This window comes from Canis lupus, chromosome 23 (genome assembly GCF_011100685.1).
Source record: "Canis lupus familiaris isolate Mischka breed German Shepherd chromosome 23, alternate assembly UU_Cfam_GSD_1.0, whole genome shotgun sequence".
Lineage (NCBI taxonomy): Eukaryota > Metazoa > Chordata > Mammalia > Carnivora > Canidae > Canis > Canis lupus.
Genome location: NC_049244.1, coordinates 34197704 through 34213881, shown reverse-complemented (window position 1 = coordinate 34213881; position 16178 = coordinate 34197704). Strand labels below are relative to the sequence as shown.

The window sequence follows — 16178 nt, the reverse complement described above, 5'->3', positions numbered from 1 at the left end:
CAAAAGAGATGAAGAACTCAAAGGGAGAGAGAAAGATGGTAAAAATTCCAAAAGTCATGTTTAGGTTACATTCTAACTGGAAATATGAGAGAAAAACCTCTCCAGGAAACCCACCAGAGACAAACGAGAAGACTTCTTTTCAATACCACATCTCCTCCTCAATTCTTTTCTTCAGGGGTAATCCAGCCTCTGTTCAAATATTTTCAAGGACAAAGGGCTTATTACCAATTGAAGCAGTTCATGAATTCATTGAACAATGTATTTGGTATAGTGTGGGCACTATATGCTATGTTATTTTTTATTGTACATAATCTCTTGCCCACACCCTAGGAAGCTACGTTATTCCTGACCCATTTCCCAGAGAATTAGAATAAAAGGAAACAAAGAAACTTAATGGCCATCCATTCCAACCTCTTTATTTTACAGAGTGAAGCGAAACTGAGATCCAGAGGGGGAAGTCAGTCATCTAAGGTCACGTAATTTATTCATTACAAAACCTGAGTTAAAATCCCACATCCAATTCCCTATCATATACTCCTGCAGGTGAACCATGATGCTTTTTCTTCACAAATCATACACATCATCCTTCCAAGTGCCCAACTTCCTAAGCTTATGTTTCTCTCTTCTATCTACTCTGGCTAAAATGCTCTATAGCAAGCTTGTGGGTCTTTAATCAAATACAGCCTTGGAATGTGTCCTTGGTCATCATCCATGAGTTCTTAGGTAGGTTAGGAAGACAAATCCTTCTCTTGAATATCATCCATAATCTATTCTTCACTGACTATGAACTTGTCTTTTAACAGACTAACAGGGAAGAAGAAAATTCTCTCTCTACTCAAGACTTTAAACTTCGTATCCAAAACTGAAAATCATTTAGAAGCCCCATTTCTCCTTTTCTCTTCCCAAAATCTCTCCCTTCTTCCCTACTTCTACTTAGTGCTTCTCTTCATTTGTAATATTACTTGTTCTGAGACTTAAAACACTACTCCATATAGGGCTGACCCTCTCTTACAGGTCTAAACTGTGACATTTCTATTACTGTTTTTAGTATCCATCACAGGTTTCCTTCTGCTGCAATATTTGCTTTTATGTCCTTTCAACCTTGAGCTCCTTGAAGGCAAAGTTGCTATCTCATTTACTTTTGTCTCCCTAGTCCTGACACACAATGGATGCTAACTCCATATTTTTGAAGAAGGTATGCAAATCAGCAAAACTGAGTGTTTTCAGTCTTGTAGTCTATTTTGCCATGTTTTAAGTTTATGATCCCAGATGGCATCCCACCTCTGACTGAACCATACTTGGTTGCCTATGTCATTGCCTTCCTTCTTCTCCCAACCTGCAAGATACTCCTCTTTCCTGGGGGATTATCTGCATTCCTATCACCCCCACCCCATGTGACTCGAGAAACACAGATTCACCCTCTGTGTGAAGAATCTCATACTTGTGTAGCTCTAATGATGCAGAAATTCTCCTTTCTCCATGGTGTCATATGTCACCACCAAAATGTTGATTTCCTTTCATTTTTATGGACTCTTTCTTTTTAACTTTCTTATTCAATTTTATCTACCATCCCCTCTCGGAAGCCATTATTCACCCCTTCAATACTCTACTACAGAAAGATGTTCTCTAGCAGTGAGGCCAACTTGGATGACTCACAGCAGATGTAATTGGTGAGCAAAATGCAGTCAGACTGGTTTAATCCACTTGCCAACTCTGTGACCTTCAGTAACCTCCTTAAATTCTCTGTGCCTTAGTTCCTTTTCTGTAAAGTGTCTCGTAGGGCTGCTGTGAGCATTAAATAATGCATGTAAAACAGCACTTGGTATACAATTGGTATATGATTGCAAAATAATTGTTTGCTCTCATTGTTATTCTAAACAAAGGCAACTCAAAGGCAGTACACATCCTGCTGATGCCCACACCCTCTTTTAAGCTCCACATAAATCCCAGATACTTTAATAAACATATGTTGTACACAACTTTTTTTTAGTCTTCTTGTCTCCTCCTTGTCCACTTGACTGCCATCATCTTCTAACTGCTGGGAAAGCCCTTGCCCAACAGAAAGTAACCTTCTGAGTCTGCCCAAGAGGAAAATCAAAGTCACACAAGGAGGGAAAAAGAGCCCCACATTAGAAGAGACATTTAAAAGAGAGTAGTCATGTTGACATTAGAGATCTCCCCAAGTTCAATCTCTACCACCTCTCTGCAGGCCCTGGATTTGAGCAGAACTGACCTGCCAGGCTGCTTAGCATTTCTTCCAAGTGACATGAAACCTCAAAGCTAAAAACTGTAGTGTCCATGCCCTTATGCTCTACTCTGGAGACTTAGGTTAATGATGAGCCATTACCTTGGGTTTACTCTAAATCACTCCTCTTGACCTAATTATATGCCAAGGGGGAAATCCAATGTATTTGATCAAGTCTTGCTAGTATTTTCCTTGTCTAATTCCATTAGTCTCATTGATACAAAAGGTTCCTAAAGCAATTAAAGCAAGTGCTGTCCCCTGAGAGCTCTGGGATGAATATCTCTTCCCTACTCTTCTCAGAACCTGGTTTCCCATGGTGAATAGCATAGGCAGGGCTGGGCAGAGGACACCGCATACAGGAATGGTGTCTGTTGGTGCCAACAAATTAGAATCTGACGTCACTTCAATTAATGATCATCAGAAACTAAAGTATATCAGCTGAGAAATGTGGAGGGAGGCCTGCCGTATTCTTGGTGAGATCATTTTTCACAACTCTTTCTCCCAGATGTTCATTTCACAAACTATATACATTTCATTCAGTCTTACTACAATTTATTTACCTAGAGCTTCAGTGACCCACAAAATGCCTTCAAAGTCATTGGACCATTTCAGAAGCTTCTAGTAGCCCATTAGAAATGTCAGTGCACACTCAACAAGCAGCCAGATCCAAATATGCTGAAGCTTAACCTCATTAAAATGTTTCTACGACACAGGGTCAAACTTATCTTGCCACGGACTCCCTTCCTCTCGCCAATCGCTGAGAAACCATTTTCTTTCTAATTAATTTCATCTAGATGAAACCTGCACAAATGTCAGTGCAACAAATTAAGACTTATTGATTATTGGCTTTTTAAAAATAGTTAATGGTTCTGTCCAAAGATGGAATATTTTAGGGACATCAGCAAGACATTTTAGCTTAGGCTGATTTTGTTTTTTTGAACAATGAAAATAATGTTGTAAGCATCTTCCATAACCTCATTGTTCATTTTCCCCCTAAAACTTTATTCTTTTTTATAGTCACAAAATATAAATAGCTAGGAAACCACATCTTAGAATTTGCTGGAAGAACAAGTGCTACTCATTTATATTTCATAAATGCTGCTCTGCAGCTTATCCATCTTGTTTCCCCCTTTTTCTCTCCCTTTAAACATTGTAGAATGTTAAGTTTGTTCACCATGATTGTTGATAGGAAAAAGGTGGGGAAAAAAGTTAAAAATGAGATAAAACTCTCCTTATCAGAAACCTTGTTTGTTTCTTTCTTTCTTTTAAGGTTGATGCTGGAAAAAGGTTTCTGGTATACTGCTAACCTCTCACCAAGCCTTACTGAATCCTACTACATGCTAAGGTAAAGGTCAGAAGGGAATGCTGGCCCTTTAACTACTTCTTTCAAGAGGATATAGTCTAGTTCAGAATATCTACATGCATGTAAAAAACTGACCTACAAAGTTTTTCTCCTTTTCTTAAAGATTTTGTTTATTTATTTATTTATTTATTTATTTATTTATTTATTTGAGAGAGAGAATGAGTGAGGGGAGGGGCAAAGAGAAAGGGAGAGAATCTCAAGCAGACTCTGTGCTGAGCAAAGAGCCTGATGCAGGGGTCGATCTCAAAACCCTGATATCATGGCCTGAGCTGAAACCAAGAGTCAAATGCTTAACTTATTGAGTCATCCAGGTACCTCAAAGCTTTCAGAACTATACATGTGGTTGAACTCAAATGTAGTACATCATTTGGTTTACAAACTTACTGTAAAATACCATGGGCACTTTTATAGGTAGAAAAAATGAGCAAAGAGAAATGAATTGCACTAAAGATAACATTGGCAGCAGGAACTACAATCAAGCTTCCAGTTTTAAAGTACTTAAAGGAGACCATTCATTAACATGCTATCCAGCTCATTAGGAGCTTTTATTTTACCAATTAAGCACATCCAAGGTCTATAAGTAAGGCATCCTAAAAGAGTAGAAATCAGGTACAGCCTGTACACAGGCAAATTGCTTCTAGGGAAGAGATTTATAACAAATCTTTTTTCTTCCATCCTACTCAAATGGTTCAATTTGTCAGGGAATATCTGAGTACAATTACTTTCTATATTCACTTTGAGAGTGTAAGTGTTTAGTCTTCATCTATCAGAACCCATCCATGAAAGGTTCATAGATCCCATTTAGTCCAGCCCATCATTTTACAGAAAATAATTGAAGCTCAGAGAAGTAATGTGTGCAAGATTATGTAATATGAAGGAATATTCATATGTGTGTGTTAAGGTGTGTATGCATGAAAGGATTTTTATCTTACTATTTAAAACAGCGATATGCTATCATTTTACCCAGCATTACATATCAATTAAAGGTAAGCATGGATATTTTGGAAAAGGTGCCGAGCTAGGTGACATCAATAACCAGAGAGCTAGCAAACTCAATGTAGGAAGAGAGTTAAGGAGAAGTCATCATATTCAACCTGGGCCTGAAAAGACCAGAGGATGTAAGGTCTACAGGAAGGCATGTCCACAGCCTAAAACAGAGACGTCTCAGCTGAGGTGTGACAAACATCAGCCAACTTAACTTTACTTAACTAATATTACTCAAGGCAAACTTAAGACACATTATATCTTGAGCCAGATAAAAGAATAAAACCTAGTGAGCCCTTCATGGAGGTCTTTCATCTCAGAGAAGACTTTAGAAATGAAGACTTGGGACAGAAGTAAAGAATCTGATGACTACATCACTTCAACAGGGGATTGGACCAGTTGACCTTGAAGTCCCAGGCAGCTCTAAAGAACTTCAATTGTGATTTATTTTTATGTTTGTATTTATGTTCTGTCAACAACCCCATAAGCTCTGGGGCTGCTTTAATGAATAAATGATAAGTTTAAAAATGATAATGGTGTCATCAGGAGCAGAAACCAGTGCTGGTTTATGGCTAGGTCTTAATCTATGCCACTGAATTGGACACAAAGGACAGGTTCTCTCATTTCGATTTGTCATGGCCAGCAAATGTGGGAGCCTCAGCCTTCACCTCAGGCAAAGCAGGCTTCACTAGTTGTGCTAGCTCAAAACAGCCAAATCTCTTGTTCACATCCTTATTTGTCACCCTTTAGACATGGTATACATCATACAAACAATACGTCTTTTTAGTAAGTATATAGTAAGGTGTAGGAACAGAACTATTGGCCGAAGGAAGGGAACTGATATCAAATATCTTGACAAAACATTCATGATAGTTTCTCTTGACATTTTAAAACCAAAACAGGTTCAAATTCACCTGCTATATAAGTACTGACAAAAAGACAGTAGGTTTGCCATAAACAAAAATTCATTCAATTTTCGAAGAGTATGCTCTGGAATGATGCTAGGCTCAGTTGTACCAACATGCTGACTATTCATATGAGCCCTATTATCAGAAAAGGTATTTGCTATCAATTCCTTTCCCTGGGTCAATAATTCCATCCTGTACCTACTATACTTTTGCTAAAAAGATGCAATTTGTATAATGCAGACAATCTCTAAAAGGAGACAAATAAAAATGTGAACAAGAGATTTGGCCATTCTGAAACAACACAGCTAATCAGTGGTACTAACAAGATATAATCCATAAGAATAGTGATAGAGAAATGTGTTTTTCTGGTATTTAATTCACCAAATTATGAAAAATAGATAACATCCAGGCAATAAGCAGGAAAGGAAGACACACTAATTAAACACAACACCACCATTATCTCTGATTTGAAAAAGAGGATAAAACTAATACACAAACCTGTGTGAGCAATCTTAAAATGAAGATGAGATACAGAAGTACCTCATAAGGCTTTTCAAGGTGATATATATTGGTATCTTATAAATGTTAAGTTTGTCATAGGCCAATGGCTATATTTTGTCCTTAGTATGAATTAGTAATTTAGGTATTTGTGCTGAATAGAACCAGAAGTCCCCTCATTGGGAGCAAGTCAAAGAGGTGGAGTATATATTTTTCAAGGTCTTTTGCTCTTTCTGTGTAGTTTGCTGAAGAATACTAGGGAGCTATGCATGAGGCTTATGTAAACAACATATGCTAATAGCGGTTGGGAACAGGATATACATAGAGAAGTCAGGAATGGTGGAGACTGGGTAAAACTTATTGCAGTTTCACCATCTCATAAGACTCTATTTTAAGCCAACTTTAAATTATGTTTGGATTGTCCATCACTCTAGACAGTCTGGATCAATGTCTTTCCCACTGGTAAGGAATAGCACTTGAGAGCTGGTATAAGCCTATGTGACCAACCACCTGGTTCCCAAAGCTGAATGTCAGCCCTTCATGCCAGTTACAAGAGTCAATGGGAGCTGCAGAGGAAGATAACGTGAGAGGAGCTGCACCTGCAGCCACCAATTCCTGGAATAGAGACCTCCCCCTTCACTCACAATCGTTGTTGTAGCCACACTGCTCATTAGCCAACTATGATAAATTTCTGTTTGTTATTTATCAGTATTTTATTTGGGGAGGGAAAAGGGGATTTGTTTATTTTTTGGTGATAAACCTTGTCATGAAATAGCATTAACTGCATTCGTTACGATGCTTTTGGTGTCACAAGAAACAGAACATTGAATCCAAATTGGCTTAGGCAAGAAGGGAATTTGTTGGTCCAATAACTGAAAAAAATATGAGTTCAAATATGGTGTGGCTCTGTGGCTCAAATAATCACTAAGATATTTTTCTCTCTTACCTTCTCATGGCTCTGCAGTTGGATTCCATTTTGGAATGGCTTTTCTCTGTAGTGGCAAGATGCTTAGTACAGCTTCAGTCTTACCTCTTCTTGGGTTCGAGTTAAGTGAAAAAAACAGCAGGAGCAGCAAAATTCTCATTGAGTCCCATTGGCTTTAATTGGGTCATGTGCCCATCCCTGAACCAGTCACGGTGGCTGGGGAAAGGCAATGCACTGATTGGCTGAGACTGAGCCAAAGGTCTACCCAGGACTTGGACTGATATTGGTTCTAACACAATATACACTGTTTTGGACAGAGAGTGTGGTTTTCTGTGGTTTCCCACAGAAAAATCCAGATACTAGGGGAAAAAAATGCATATGAGACTGCAAAACATTGCATGTCCAATATATCAAATCTTACCTACTAAATTCTAGGCTCACTGGGAATAGAGGCTATGTCTCGTATTTCTCTGGGTCAGTCACAATGCCTAGTTTACAAATAACAGGTATTCGATAAGCATGTAATAATTGATCTACAGATTCATCAAATTGAGAAACATAACATTAAAAATCACTCTGGCTTTTGCTCAAACCTTTCTACTACTTAACAATGGCTGTACTTCATTCAAGAAAACTAGAGTTTCCAGTGCTATCTTTACTCACAGAACTATCTTTTACTTGACAAATGAACAATGCCGTGACTGAATTGTGAAATATTACTAATAATAACAATCCTCAACAGTACTATACTAAAATATCTCAAGTAAACTTCATGACAGCCCTGTGAGGAAAATATTATTATACCTATTTTACAGATATAGAAAATACGGTTCGAAAAAGTCAAATGACCTACCCAAAATAACAAAGCTAGTAAGTGACAGAGCTAGAATTGGAACCAAATCAGATCATGTTTCAAAGCCCAGTTTAGTTGCCACCACCTTCTAGAAGCATTACAACTGGAATCAGTCAACTCCTCCACAGTATTTGATGTATCTCTTACAGCCCTTATTTTGTTCTGATTTGGGTAATGGTTTACATACCTGTCTCCTAGTTAATTCTGATAGTCTTAGCATCTCTGGGGACAACAGCAGAATGTAGACACCAGAAAGATAGGGAAAAAAAAACAGCAAGATAGGCTAGGAGCCAGATGAAGGACATCTCCTGAACCACTTGCTGTCCCAGCACCTACTGTTTCTCCTTCCACTGAGGCAGAGGCAGGACCTGGTTTCAAACCAGTCTTCCCAGATGAGCTCTCCACCACCTGATAAACTTTCCCAAATGGGAACCTTTCAGCATGCCATTCTCCAACTCAAACTCTTCATTCAGGTAAAACTTGATTTACAAAAAGTATGGCTTTAGTTTGTTGATTTAGGGTTTTTAAAATATTTCATTAAGGTATTATTTATCTCGATTACTGAGGATTTTGCCACCCTCTTAAATTTTGCACATGAGACAGATGCCTTCCTTTCCTCACCATTCCTGACCGTGCTTCAGGAGATCCCTATTACCCATAGAACAAAACCTGCAACACTTTGCATGACGTTCAGGTCTTCTACCAAATGACTTATATTTACCCTTCTTTTTTTTTTTTTTTTTTTTTTTTTTTTTACATTTACCCTTCTAACTTGATTTCCAGTCTCTACTCCAACACACTAACCATTTTACTCATCATTCTTCTCTCCTCTTTCCTGCTCTGTGCAATGGCTCCCCAACACAGAAGACTTTAATCTATCCTTTCCTTCAAAGGCCACCTCCTAACCCTTTACTGATGCCCCTCCCTCTCCTTGGGCCAGCTTTCACATTGGCTCAGGTGTCCTGTGAGCCTGCCTGAATTCAGGAACAACATTTTAAAGCGTGAAGACCAAATCATTGCCATTCCTCACTCCCACAGCTACTACTGGGCAACAAAGTTAATGCTCAATAAATCAACTCCTTTGTTTGATGTTTCAACAGACTCTAGTTTATTTCCATCTGCCAGATAGATTATTCCTTGGGCCATGGCTCACTGAGCCAGGGAAGTCTTCTTCCTAGACTTCACATTGAAGCTCCTCAGAAGATAGGAAGATGGACTTCTGAGGTAGCAAAACAAAGAGCCACTTCTCTCAGAACCTGGGCTTGGGCTCAGGGCCCCTCAGGAAATTATGGGACTAGCACTTACTCTGATTTTGCTTCTCATATAATCTTGAGTCTTAAAGACTACTCACCCCAAACAAAGCTCGGATGGTTCTCATTCAGCTCAAAATAGAGAATGAAAACACTTTTCAGGGAAAACCTGTCAGGCTAAAAAAACAAAGTTTTAAATAAATATTTGGATCTAAAAAGAATCATTCTTTACATATAACTGGCTGGCCTTACTTATTTTTAAATGTGTGATCAAACTGAAAAATGGATATTTTTCCAGAGAAATATCATTTGCCACGTTTAGCCCCAATTATTTATTTACTAAGTGAATATTTATTTATTGTTTACCATAGTCTAAGTGTCATAGGGATAGTGTCATAATCAAGAAAGACATGGTCCCTGGCCTCTTAACTTTACCATACATTTTATTATTTATGAGAATTGTTACAAAATACTTTGGAGTTCTTTAAATCAACAAGTAACTATTGAGCATATGATAAATACATAATCTAGATATGTGGGATACACTGGTGAATAAAACAGACAAATTCCCTTCCCTCCAAGAGTTTATAGTCTAGCTGAGTTCAATAGACAATAAACATAATAAATACAAACTGTATCAGGAGAACTAACTGCTACAGAAGAAAGAAAAAGTCAAGCAAGATAGGAACATGTCTGGAGCGTTTGAAAAACCCAATCATAGCTGGAGTGTGGTAAGGGAGATATTAAAAATAAGATGAGAGAAGTAAGAGGGCAGATTGTGCAGCCATGTGGGTCACCGAAAAGACTTTGGCCTTTACTCTGTGTGGAAAGAATTGCTGAGAGTTTTGAGTGGAGGGATGACATGATGTGACTGTATACTAAAAGTATCCCTCTGGCTACTATCCTTGGAATAGACTAGACAGATGGGAGAAGCATGATAGAAGCAAGAAGCTAGTTGGGAAAAATACTGCAGGACCCAAATTAGAGAAGGTAGTGGCTTAAACCAGTAAGCTAGCAGTATAGACACTAAGAAGGGGTCAAATTCTGGATTTATTTTATTCCTCATAGAGAATAGGATCTGTCTTACCTCCTATATTTGCAGTGGGGATCAAATGAGATTAAACATGAAAAGACTTTATGACAGTGCCTAGCACATTGTCATTGCTTAATAAGCAACAATAATGATTATGACTATTATCCATAGGCCATTAGTCAGTAGGTGGTCCTCTGTAGTCCTGGAAGTGAAAATAATTCTCTTCAATGCTAATAGAAAGTCTTAAAAATGGGATTTGGATTTGGACCCAAAGTAGAGAAGTCCCTCTCTCCTTTCTTATCATCACAAGGCTTTTGCTTCAAAGCCAAGGGCAGCCAGGACCACCCAGCTCTCATCTATGTCTGTTAGTATCTATCTTTCCTAATCTGCCAGCCCTCACTTTCTCACTCACTCCACCCTTCCTTGCTTCACAGAACTAAGACTCTGGAGTGAGCAAGTGTAGACTCCTCTGCTGTATGGGAGCACTTGAGTGAAAAATACCTTTTCATTCACCTTTAACCTGGGGAGGAGAGATGGTCATCTTGGGGGAAAACCTGGAGTCCTGGCAGCCTCTTGGGCCATTGTTAAGAGACCCATTTGGCTTGCCACAAGAGTTCTGGAAAACTCCTAGAGAAAGAAACATGGAATAGGGCTCAGCTTGTTGTAACTGGGATGCAGCATCCTCATCACTCAAAGGATACGAGGCTGCAAGAGAGAGTGCAGTCAAGTGGAATGGTTGGAGTATACTTTAGAGAAATTTTGCCAAAAGGGAAAGTAGAGATGATGGTCTCTTTTTTAAATTCCCTACAAAAAAAAAAAAAAAAAAAAAAATTCTCCAGAACTTAAAACTATTTTAATCAGCTGAAAAACATACATGGGCTTTACAGCTCCGAGACAGCTTGCACAGGCCCCGATAAATGCCTATCGCTCATTTGCATACGCTAACAGCTACACTTTAATCAGCCTCCTAATCCCTGATGGTATTAATGAATTTTTTTATGCTTTTTTTTTTTTTTAGTATCATGTTTGCTAATTCAAAAATGATCAGCGGCTTCTGTGTGCCTTTTTTTATGCAGGAAATAATGGGTGAGCTGGGTACTCCTGTTATCCCGCTCTCACAAATAATTAAGACTACAAAGGGTACAAATCAGTTTGAATGCGGTGCACAAAGGCATGGGCTCAGCAAAGGCCTTTCTCTGTTTCTGTTTCTCCCTCCCCCACCCCCTACTTTCTTCCTTTTTATTTGTTCCTTTCCTTGACAAGAGGTGGTTTCCAAAGACACCTGGACAAGCAAGGAGCTGACTGATCCAAAATATTAATTCCCTACCTCCCACTACCCCTACCCCCATCACTAGGACATGCAAAATAATGTGAGTTTTCATCTCAGAGGGTTTGGATGCCTCTCAAGACTGGTTTTCAAGGCACAAACTACAGTAGAAAAAAAATAGAACTTTCTGACATGTGTCTCCCATATTTTTCCCCCTCCTCAGTTGTTCACTTTCCCAGTAAGAACCTGCCAGGCCTGGTGCTGCCAGGATCAGGGAAACAAGGAAATGATCTCTTCCTGCCCTAGGCCTTGCTCCAGTTTGGCTCACAGCAGGCCAGGCCAGCCAGAGACACAAGAGCTGGCAACAGGATCCTAGTGGTTCATGCAGCTACAGCACCTCCAAAATTAGGGTCAAGATTAGACATTTTAGGCCTATTGAAAAAAAGAGAGAGAGAGAGAGAGAGGGAAGGAGAGAGAAAAAGGGCCAGGAACCAGCTTCAGGAGGAGTGGCAGTGGCCAGCTTGGACAACAGAAATTCATAAATAAGCCAAATTGTTTTAGCCAGCATGGCTACCTAACAGAGAACAGAGTTCCCTGATGCGTATTTCATCATCTCAGCCTGCCTCCTCATACTCACTAGTGCTGGACAGGTGAAGGCCCAAAACATCCAGCCAGGGAAAGAGGAGCAAGTGCCAGGCCTCAACAACCTGCCACCTCTCTCAGTGAATCAAACAGTGAATAATTGGCAAGAAAACATAGATACAATCCAGTGCAAGTACACCAATAAGTAAATTAGGTGGTAAATTTACTACATATATTAACAATAACAAAATTGCTAAATGTAAAAAATATAATGCCCAAAGCACCTCAAAATATAGAGTTATTTTGTAAAAGTTGGGGAGGAGTCATGCCATGTATATATTTTAATTTTTAAATTTTCTTATTCAAGGAAATGCTGGGAAAAGTGACGAGTCAACTAAATTTGCAAAGTCCTTTGTACTGCAACAAAGATAAAGCATTGGTGAGTATGATGTAATGATAAGGAAATCAAGGCCCTCCCCTTCTCTTGCAGTACCTGGCAACCTCTCACTAACCTCCACTAGAAAGTGGCTTAGACTTCCAGAACAGCTGAAAGTTACAGACACCTTAATTTTTACTTCTTATCTGTCTTCTTCTAGTTAAATTCTTTTCTGTATTCCTAGTAGAACATTCTTCGGTACACAGTGGGCACACTGAATAACTCTGGGTTGCCATGACTCTAAAATACTATTGTTGGGAAGCTATCATTACTTTGAGCTTATCTAATGGTGTAATATTTGGTTTAACTGTATGAAAAGGGTTTGTCTATGGAAATAATTTGAATTTAAACTTACCAGAAACCTAATAATATATTTTGCAAAGATGGAATTATATTCTATTTTTTTAAGTCCTGGTGATTCAGATAGTTTTTATCCAACTTCATTCCATTTACCTCAATCTCTCTCAGCTCAACCCATCTTTAGGCCATTTTAATACTCATTAAGTCACATACCTATCAATTTTCAACAGATCTATACATAGTGTCCATTGTGCCAGTCACCTTTGGCATCTCATCCAGCAAAGAATGGAAAGAACCAGGAAAGAAGAGAATACCAGCGATGCTTCTGGTGTGCCATTCTAGAGGAAAATGTGAAATCTGTGGGGAACTTTATTTACCATTTAGTTTATTCCCTCCTTATACTTTATTTACTTATGCCATTGTCTCCTTCAACAGCATGACACTGACTACTGGACCCTAATTGCTCATCAGCACCTGAAAACCTTTTTAAGACATAGGTCTGCCATGTACTACCCTCAGAAATCATCATTTAATTAGTCTAGAATGGACTATCTGATATTGGTATATTTAAAATCTGACCAAGTGATGCTAATGTGCAGCCAACCAGTATTCTATAGAAAGCAAGGCAGGTGGAATTGGACATCTGTATCATGTTTCAACTGCTAACCAAACATATAACAATTAAAGGAGCATTATCCTCAAAAGAGAAATGATTAAAATGCGCACCCAACAAATCTTGATGGATTTTTAGCTACCTATAGTCCCAATTCCAATATTTTTCTATTTCTAAAAGTACTGGAATTGCTTCAAAGAGGCATCTATGATGTCCCTGTCACTGCCCTATGCCTACAGGTCATGTTCCTCCTGGCAGCCCTCACCAACAGCACAATCTCTATTTATGCTCCTTCATATCTGAAAACTAAAGCTCTCTAAAGAAGAGTTGTGCATCTCTACACCAAGTCCCAAGGGCAACTAGTGCTGATCTGCTGAAAGCTTCATACAAGTGCAGTGTCCTGTCCCTCAGTTTTATGGCTAACAGTTTCTGCTCTTTCCCTCATCATTGAAGAGGCATTTCTAGAGGTGTTTCCACAACAGAAGACCTCATGGAAGCAGTTTGGAATCACAGAGGAAACTCATCGAAGGCATCTTTAACTTCAATGTGATCTGTGAGCAGTGAAGTTGGGCACCAAAACGAGAGAGGTATTTGTGAAAATGCGATTTTGTTCCTGATCTTGGCAACACAAAACAAAACCACACCACTGATGGAGGAAATATCTTGATGCTGGCACATGGCTCAAAGACTTATAGTTTTGGAAAGGGTATTCTTGCTTTAACTTTTAAATATCTGTCAAGGAAAAAAAATTGAAGATAAATGCAAATTTTTAAAAATTGGGGCTAACAGCACTCCTGAACACATGCGAATAGCTGAGGGGCTAAGTCAGTCCTGGGGATGACAGGTCACAAACACTGCAGTGTGCTCTTCTTGATAATGACACAAACTCGCACTGGGTTTAAGCTTAATTCAAAGCCAAGCCCTGGGTACTCTGTGAAATATAGCTTTGAAAGAAGCCATTTTCTCCCAAACGCGGGAACTCTCCCATCTTTCTTCAAAAGATGGCTGTTTTTTAACATCTTCCTTCAAGAAAGGAGAAGTCATCGGTTATTTTCATTGTAAACGGTGTTTACAAGCTATATATTTTTGCTATTCCTTTCCTAACATCAAACAAGCCAAAACAATATCCCTATAAGTATTTAATCATAGAGAAGCTTCTTCTAAACTCATTCATTTGTTCACTAATAAACACTGGGACTTATTATATGCTGGCTCTGTACCTCAGGATACTGTTTTTCACTTGCCTCTTCCCCCTTTTGCCTTTAACAAACTTGTCTATCCAGAGGGTTTCTCCCTTAATGGGTATATCTCCATCTGCTTTCCTTGTTGCCTCAAAGATCTGTGTCCAACATCATGATTTTTGTTCTTCCTTTTGCTCCTTTCTTTAATCAAGGCCCTGATAGTTATTCTTTCTCTTCCATTATCTTTGCCACTTCCCTCCCAAGTCCTTCAGGATGATGCATTCAGTCATCAAGTGTTACTCTGTCCCCTGGTTCCCACCTTTAGCCTGAGCAGGCACTTTTTAACTTTGATTGTTCCCTTGTGAAACATTCCAGGAGGCGTCTCTACTTGCCTATTGGGGTTTTTTATTTTGTTGTCTCTGTTTGTTTTCCTTTAGGTCTCTTGCAGATCATTGAATGGCTCTGCCTTAAAGCTCCATCAGTTTCTAAATGTTGGCATATAGGTTTCCTTTTATGTGGCACCCTCCTCAGTAAAGGTTCTTATTGTTTATTAGCATTCACCACCATGGAGCTCATCCTCATGTCTATACCACATCCTTCTCCTACCCAGCCATCAGAACCACAAGGCTACCAGAGAGGGAACTGTCTGGCATGGAGAGCTCCTGCCAAGGTGTGACTCGTTAGCTCATGGTTGGAACAGGTGGTCTTTCTTGAGGGATGACCTCAAGAGGCTGCACGGTACTTAACACATGTTCATACAAGGAACGAAATAGAATCAACTTCACTTTTAATGGAAGATGGCTTCACTTTCTGTAGGTAAATACTACCAAAGTATCATTATGCCCCAGCTTCATGTCCTATTTCCTAGCAGCCTTTAAAACATTGTCACCTCAATGAGCGTGAGAAAGGAGTGTCCCTTTCTTCCAGAACCTGGGGAGTTGATATGTCAGGGAGGCAGGAAGCTTTCAGGCCTGCCCCTTTCCTTTCCTAGCTCTTAGGAACTCAGGGATAGGCAACTCTAGGAGACTGGGCAACTTTGTAGGCACATGTCAGAGCCGCCAATCAGGATTCTAGGTTTGATGCAGCCCCTGGTCACCACACAAGACTAACAAGGTGAGCTTGCCCAAGTGATGTCAACAGGAGTTACATACTCCAGCAACCATAATAATCATGGAAACCATTAGGATTACCATCCAGGGATGTCACAAGAGGAGGAGGGGAAGGAGGAAGGGAAAGATGGATCGAGCCACCTGATCCCCATAGAAAGAATAATAAAGTTTGCAAGCGGAAATTTTGACTGAGGTGTGGATTACAGCTATTAAAACACTTCTCCCCCCTCTTTCTTATTTGAAGAGAGAATTAAAAGCAGGTTTTGAGAGGTGGAAGAAAACACTGTCAGCTCCACACACAGGCTGGCTGATTTACACAATCCATTCGGGCCATTAGTTTTCATTAAAGATCAAATGGAATGGGTACTTACTTACTAAGAGGCCTTTGGGGAACTGAATTGCAGAGAAGAAAGAAGATTAAACTTTACATTCAGCCCAAAATTTAATTCACAAGTAATCAATCGCATAATGGGCCAGCAACTGTAGCTGGGTGATTGAAATGAAATTACCATATTTTTAATCTTAATTTTCCACACTGTTTATCTGACACTGTCAATATAAAATACAAACAGATAATGAAATAGCATTATATTGACACTACAATCATCTCTTGAGCAGCCCTCAGTGATTA

The 16178-nt window shown here is 39.2% G+C and overlaps 1 long non-coding RNA gene across 2 annotated transcripts; it reads left to right on the top strand.

The window, feature by feature from the left end:
• The first annotated feature begins 507 nt into the window (after positions 1 to 507).
• LOC119877422 lies at positions 508 to 14445 on the top strand. Of its 2 annotated transcripts, XR_005376726.1 has the most exons (4): positions 508 to 3590; positions 12276 to 12347; positions 12875 to 12972; positions 13080 to 14445. It is a non-coding gene; the product is annotated as an uncharacterized LOC119877422 (long non-coding RNA). The 2 variants fall into 2 exon arrangements; XR_005376725.1 differs by having other exon boundaries at positions 12875 to 14445.
• Positions 14446 to 16178: the final 1733 nt, after the last annotated feature.